The 8,201-nt window shown below is 36.8% G+C and overlaps 1 non-coding gene across 1 annotated transcript; it reads right to left on the minus strand.

Annotated features, from left to right (window-relative positions):
- Positions 1-2,058: 2,058 nt before the first annotated feature.
- On the minus strand, positions 2,059-2,135 carry TRNAC-GCA (transfer RNA cysteine (anticodon GCA)). The gene has a single exon. It is a non-coding gene; the product is annotated as a tRNA-Cys (tRNA).
- Between the last annotated feature and the right edge of the window lie 6,066 nt (positions 2,136-8,201).

Raw genomic sequence — 8,201 nt, forward strand, 5'->3', positions numbered from 1 at the left:
ACTTTTCCGACAAAACTATGATCAACCTGACAGCTGACATACATTGAAATTAGTTTATATCAGAACTACATTTTGCTCTATACGCCTTATTCGGGTGACGTCCTCAATTATTCTTTCCAAACATCCACTCCAGGCACCAAAACAATATCTTCCTAATGTTTATCCTAAATCAGTTTGTAACCAACTATGACAAATTACATCACTATTTACACAAAATTGGCAAAACCTTTTCCTCAATATGTCCATGCGAAGAAAACAGACCGCAGTACATCTCTCACCTCATGCAGACTTCAGGAGCACAACAGACCTCGGTACCTCAAGAACTTAGCTGAAAATCTTCACAAGGTAACCTCAAATCCAACGGCACTCAAATTCACTATCACATACAGGGTGATTCACGAGGATTTACCGTACTTTACGGAGCTTATTTATGAAGATATTTTGAATAAAAAAATGTCATATAAACATAGTTCCTCTTTTGAATATTTTCAGAGTTACACTAATTTAAAGTTGTTCGTAAAAATACGATTTTTCTTTAGTTTGAAGGTAAAAGAATAATACAAATAGAGAATGAACCATTGATAAGTATCATTTCTTTAATTGGTAAGTATTATGAAGCTAAAAATGTGCTGTGAACTCCTTAGTTGCTTCGTACAGACATCTTTTTCTATTTTTAACTAGAAAATTACATTATTCTTACGCTCTTATCACAACAATTATTACAAATCACACCACTTCCACCGACTTAATTATTTGCAGTTCAATTTTGCATCCTTATTTATAGTGTTGGAGAGTTTAAAACACATTTTTAAAAATGTCGCGCTGGCTGCTGACTGCAAGCTGACCAAGATCACGCGTTCACAGCAATGCGTTCCAATAACGAAACGTAGCTCTGTAAATAGTGAGAATAGAACCCATGTTTATATGACATTTTTTGCTTAGAATGTCTTCGGAAATAAGCTCCGAAAAGCACGGTAAATCCTCGTGAATCACCATGTATATTGGACACTAACTGATCAGCTGTAAAACTGTAAGACTAAAAACTAACTTTGAAAGCCTACTGATTAAATATCTGGCGATATAACACACGGAGCAAAACCGAATTAAAAAAAAAACAGATTCATTATTAAAAGTATAACCATGTGAAACGTGAGGGATTTATCGGTCGTTTTTATACTCGTATTTATGTGCTCTGAAAAGTGTGCATTTTTATTAATTTTTCTTGATCCAGATATGACACATCAAGCCTGAACATGGAAAACTCATTCTGGATAGTTTTGTCGTTTAATGTCCGCATTCGACGAACAAACTGGAAAAATGTGTACAGTAGCACATCTGTTATAAGAGGAGTAAGACAAAGTTCCTGAAGTTTATTATAAGGACAGCACATCGCTTTCCTTATTAAATTAGCCCACATATGACAGTTTCTAAATGAAATTTGTATAAATGGAAATGATTACGTCATACGCTTACAAGCTAACAGTCGCCGTGGAAGTGTATAGTGGTAAGAAATGTTAGGTACTCAAAATAAAACAATGATATAATTCATTATATATAATTATATCGTGAAATTAACAACTTTTACAAGAACCAGTATTGCTTTTTTAAAGTTGTAAGCAAAGTACAAGCGTACAGTACTTATTACAAGCGGAAAATACGAGAAAATAATAAAGATAAAAGTGGCGACAATCAGTGGCGTAAATACTGAAATAAATCCGCTTACCTTGTATCTTTTTATACAACAAAAGTTTTACGGTCTTTCTATCAAATCTTTTTGTGACACAGAGCCTACAACAAGATGATGACTCATTTTCATACCGAAACAGAATACGGACATAATAATATAACTTATTAGTCTCCAGAGCATCCTGTTAGTCAAGAATATTTCTTATATCATGAAAATTGAAATGTCCTGTTTTGTCTTCCTCCATCCGCAATTTTAACATGTAAATGTAGTTCGATATCCTATCTTTGTAAGCTTATTTTGTTTCATGCGCTCAACTTTTAATTCTACAAATAATGACCTCAATTATCATCATTTAATTCGAAAAAAATTCGTTCCGGCACCGGGAATCGAACCCGGGACCTCTCAGCTCTGCGCGCTGAGTGCTCTTTCCAACTGAGCTATGCCGGGACACGATCCACGGTGCCGGCCGAACTCCTCTCGTAAAGTTTTACGGCCTTACTACCTGCACTTTAGACAATGTAAGTCATACATGCAGGAGCGCATATTTAAATGACTTTATGGCCATATTCAACCTCAGTAGTAGTCGTATAATATTCAATGAGGTAGGCCAGACCTCATATATAATGAATATGTGATGTAATGACCTCAATGTTCTCTCAGTACGAACCATTTTACATAGAATTAGTATGTAACACACACGCATGAACTTTTGATTAAACTAACACTCAACAATGTAGCGTTACGATACATATTTATTACGAACTTAGAGGCCTACTTACTTATGGCTTTTAAGGAACCCGAAGGTTTTTTGCCGCCCTCACATAAGCCCGCCATCGGTCCCTATCCTATGCAAGATTAATCTAGTCTCTGCAATCATATCCCATCTCCCTCAAATCCATTTTAATATTATCCTCCCATCTACGTCTTGGCCCCCAAAGGTCTTTTCCCTCCGGCATCCTAACTAGGACTCTATATGTATTTCTAGATTCGCCCATACGTTCTACATGCCCTGCCCATTGCAAACATCTGGATTTAATGTTCCTAATTACGTCAGGTAAAGAATACATTGCGTGCAATTTATTACGAACTTATACCATTACTACATATAATAACTCAATTTTGTTGGGTAGGGTAAGCTTCAAAAGCCACTGAAGAGCTTCGCCTCTGACGGCGATGCAGTGAATATCTTACCATTTCACAACACTACAGTACTATAATGAAATCTCATTCGTGACTGCACAATACAACTGACCTACTCCGACGAAAAACAAGGATCACGATAATGACCACGACAAGAAACACGATAAGGATCATAACATGGACCACGTCAAGCACCATGGTCCATCTTATGATCCTTAATGTGATACTTTTCGTGGTTCATGTGGTAATACTTATCTTGGTCCTTGTCGTACTTCTCATGGCCCTTATCATGATCTTTGTTGTCTTTTGTTGTGGTTCTTATTGTCTTTGTCACTACCTTATAGGTTATTTCTATTTCAAAATTATATCGATTTATAGATTTGGCAAGTGACTTTTGTATTAGCAAGTCCGTTGGTAGGCCCTACTCAGTGGAGAATTGCTCGATATGCGAATTCTTGGAAAGCTGGAAATGCTTTGTATCTCCTGTTTAACATAGATGCGATACATTCACCTTATCGTAAAACTTTACCTAGATTGTCTCGAAATTAATGTCCAAATGGAAAATATGCTACAGGGCTTGCTTAAGCACTGGGACATAACAGTAAAAAAAAAAAACACACACACACATAAAAAAGGAGGTGACTGTGAACATGGAATTATTTTTAGAAATATGTCTTTATTTTAAAAAATGCTATACTTACTGGCAATTTATAAATAGTTTCATAAAAGCTCAGTATCCATTTAAAGCAATATTTGTTTCGGCACATATTTATCTCCTTTTCACTCGCACTATTTAATATTTTTATGGGCCTTGCGTAAGTGATACTCATTTATAGCTTACTTAAATTTTCAACGCTTCCCTATTTATATCCTACTACATCCTCTTTGCGTCATTCATTTACATACCGTCCCTCCCATTCTTTTTAATCTTCTTACAATTCCGTAAATAGATTCAAAAATCACAACATCCAGTCATCCTAGTTGAAAATTCCTCCCCCATATTCCGGAATTATTCATAGGGTCCAACGATTTTCCTTTCAGACGTTCAGTCACGATTTGCAAAGCTATTCCACAACATGCTAGAAAAGCTTTAGTAAGGCGAAATTTTAAGGCTCTCACTTTGCATACAATCGGAACTGAGTAGTAGTAGGAATATCGGTCCTACTTGCTTGTCACCTTTATCCTTAAGGTAATATACCCCGATACTCATTTATATTAAAGATTTAGTAAGCTTGAGGTCCATAGTATGACCGAAGGGATTTTATAAAACACTTGTTCGAAATACTTTCCATTATTTTCTATACAACATTCATAACGCTTATGTAGATTCTCAAACATGTTTGCAAGTACACATTGTTGCAGTCGGTGAAAGAAAGCCACTATTCTTTCCCATAATATCACAATAATTGTTAGTGTTTCTGGTGAATTCTCCATAAGAACTCCTTCAACACACCCCATACGTAGGCATTGAGCGGCGTATGATCAAGTGAATACGATGGATAAGAAATATAATGTCCCACGGGAAATTATAATGCTTTCCCCTAACATAACATAACCAGGATACCGCACCTAATAGCATTGGACTCTAAACCTTTAATACGCTCTCCTGTAAAATTTTTTCTGTGTGACTTAAAACTACATTATTCTCATCCGTTCAATTGCGTAATCTCCAAACTGAACCTAAAATATCATAAGCATAAACTTATGTCAGTGGTCGTCAACATACGCTGAAATGGGTAACGCGTAAGCAGTGTATCTGAATATGCACCGCCGTGCAGAAGGAATAGGTAGAAAGCATACCCGCTACCAGTCACGAATGCACGGTAGTGTAATCTCTTATCCGCGGGTAAGATACACTAGCCCGAGGGTGCAATTTGCTGATGACCGTCATTGCGACAGCGAGATAGAAACTCTCTCTCACATCCTCGATTCTTGCCTGCATGGCGAAGCTTTACGCAATAGCAGACACCATAAAGTAAGAAGCGTCATTGCTCAAGCACTACGTAATACTGGGTTTACTGTTTTCGAAGAGGTTCATGGTCTATCAACCACCAGCAGCACTCGTAGGATAGATATTATCGCTTTCAGGACCATCGGAGGGGTTTTGTAATTGACCCCACAGTTGGTTTCGAGACTCGAAAGAACCAACCGCAAGATGTTCATATGGAGAAACAATTTATCTATGAACCACCAATCAAAATATCAATTAAAACAGATAGAAGTAATAGGCTTGATGGTCGGAGCAAGAAGATCCATCCCGAAACAGTTTGTTGATTTTTGCAAGGCTTTTCATTTGCCTTCATCTGTAATAATTATAATTACCAATGTTTGTTTACTTGCGTTGAAAGGTTCGATTGCATTGTTAAGAAATCACCTCAGATAAGACATTGCATTGTAATTTATTTTTTCTCTTTCTTGCCATAAAACCATGTTTTATATTCATAAACAAATTACCCATGTAATATGTACTATTCAAAATTTTGTTTTGTAAATGGTATACTTTGTCTTCTAGGCAATCCCTGTTTAGGGAAAGTGTTTGATAATAATACGATGTTTCCAATCTATTTGTCAAGTTGAGAAAGTGATTGGATAGCAACAACAAGGTTCATATTAGTATTTTTTTAAGAGTTGCATGTAAAGCATCTGAAAATCTCAAGCGATCTATATAAATCATAATGAGTTTTGCTCTCCTAATTAGTTACACATTTTAAAAATAACTGGGAGTCTGATAATACTTTTCGATTTCATGATGACGTCACAGAACATAAAAAATATTCGTAGTTAGCCGCATTTTTTAGTCGGTGATTTGCCATATTGTGTGATAAAAATATTATGCAGTATTGCAAAATTTCACACCGGTGGTCGTGAGTGGCTCGACGAGATCAGGTGGTAATGCACGAACCCGCCGCTCAAATGGTTCCCATGCCTGTGGCGTAGGGCCAGTCGACTATTTTGCGAACTCGGATGTCAGAATGCAGCAGGTGAAATCTGATTTATTCACGTCGGTACAATCGCGTGTGGTATGTGTGCGGCACGTATAAATGGCCTCTGATGTCCGTCCACTAAAGCTGCCCACCTATTCCAGGCAGTGGTCTGCGTCTCGCCAGGCTGCATTTATCATAATTTAATTGAAACCTAATTACGTTCATAACTTGTTTTTGTGCTAACTATGCAAAATATATGCATAATTACAAACATCTGCAAATTTATCGTTATTATATTACGATGTATTGAGAGTGTAAATCTTACTAGAAGTGCGAAACGAGAGGGCAAGAGAGAAGAAAAGACTGTCTATAATCTGAGGAAGTGGTGTATTAGTGAGTTGAAATAATAACAGATTTAGTTACGAAATGGATAAATGCAATTGAACTGTTACACTTTTTCAGTGTTATAGAATAGGCCTAACAGTTTTGTTTAAATAGTAGTATGAATAAAGCGAAACCCATGTTCTAGGGTACACTGACGTTCAAAAGTGTCCGACCTACGTATTATTGCGATGTACCAAAGTAGACCTACATATGATATTTCCATGCAGGAATTCTGCGTTATCATATGATGAAGGATGGGTGGAGAGGAGAAAAATTCTCTCCGACATCGGGATTCGAACTCGGGTTCTCAGCTCTACGTGCTGACGCTCTATCTCAGGGCTGCAGAACTGGCGAAAGAGGGGTGGAAAGCATGGGGAAAGCGTTGGTTCTCCATCCACAGTTCACCGGCGTTGAATAACGTATCTATAGCCCATACGCAATAACATAAGACAGACAGTGAATACAAATCCCCTCCCCTACCAAGTCAATGATGTGGGGGTGGAAGGAAGGAAGGAGTGAGTGACGTAACGCCACAATTGTCGTCCAGTTCTGCAAGCCTGCTCTATCCACTAAGCCACACCGGATTCCAATTCCAATGCCGGATTGAATTCTCTCAGTTTAAGCTCCACCTCTTAGATTCCCTTTAGTAGCCAACCCTCATGCACTGTGTCACAGATGTGTCACCGTGGCACGATGTCCAACATACTAAACTAATGAGATATCAACGTTAGAAATTTATATTGTGAGAAATGATGCTTTGGGTGGTCACAAAAATGTTTAATTGTGTAATTTTCAATATTATCACATTTTCAGTCTCAGCTATATATTTTGATTTAATGTTCAAATTAACTTTTTACAATTTTGAAATTATAGTCCAGTTGATTTACTTACTTTTTTCAAGTAATAAACTTAGACCTAAGTGTTCAATTGCCACTGCATTATGGTAAATCGACACCTATTATTTGCATTTGGCTTCCTTCTTGTTGATGGTTTTTGTATCTTCAATTCACACACTTTAAACTTACGACGTCTTCTGAAAACATTTATTTGGATACTCAAGTGCTAATGCCTACAGAAATACTTTATACAGGGTGTTTCAGAATTCATTTGAAGAAATTTAAGGAGTTGTAGATGGGTGCTAGGCAAGTATTATGAGTAAAGCTGGGACATGTAGGACTGCAGGACGATAACAAGTTAATTGTATTGCGATGTTTATCGAAGGTAAATAGTATGAAGGGATTGGGGAGTGGTTGCGTACAGGCATGCGACTCAGGCAACAGAACACTTTACGTTGTGTAGTCAACAGACCTCCAGGGTTGTATTACCTGCCTTACGTAAGGTATAAAATTTATAATGGATGAATCATCAAATCTATCAACAGTAAACAAGTTGATGGAGGAATTAGGCACACAGCATTTCGCAGTAAGTGGGGTAAATATCCTATGACATTTATGTAGCACAGAAATTAAAGGTACGAAACGTAACACAACATTGTAATACCAAACAATATAAAGCACAGATGACAATTTAAACTGAGAAAGAAGGACAAGAATCGCATATAAGTTACAATTCAATGTGTACCACACAAAAAAAATTTTTTCATGATTTATGTGAAATGATGGTATATGTCAATATACCAATAAATAACGTTGAAAACACACAATTTAAAAGCTTTATTCGAAAATACGTGAATAGGGAACTCCCCAGTCAATCAACTTTACGGGAATGCTATGTACCGAAATGCTATTATGATGTTATATCTCGCATACGACAAAGTGTAGAAGATAGTAAAATACGTATTTCCATCAATGAAAGCACAGACGCCGATGGACGATTTGTTGCAAACGTCGTTACGGACATTCTTCCACCAGATAAACCCAATAAAACGTTTTATTAACCTTTTAAATTATTGAGAAAGTGGATCATTTAAATTTAATCAAAGTTTTTCAAACGCCTATAACCCTCTTATGGCCAGGCGAAATAAAAAATGATAATGTAGTTACTTTCATCACTGATGTTACATGTTAAAAGCAGGTAAGGGACTTTAGCTACTTTAGCCAAAAGTT

This window comes from Periplaneta americana, chromosome 13 (genome assembly GCF_040183065.1).
Source record: "Periplaneta americana isolate PAMFEO1 chromosome 13, P.americana_PAMFEO1_priV1, whole genome shotgun sequence".
Lineage (NCBI taxonomy): Eukaryota > Metazoa > Arthropoda > Insecta > Blattodea > Blattidae > Periplaneta > Periplaneta americana.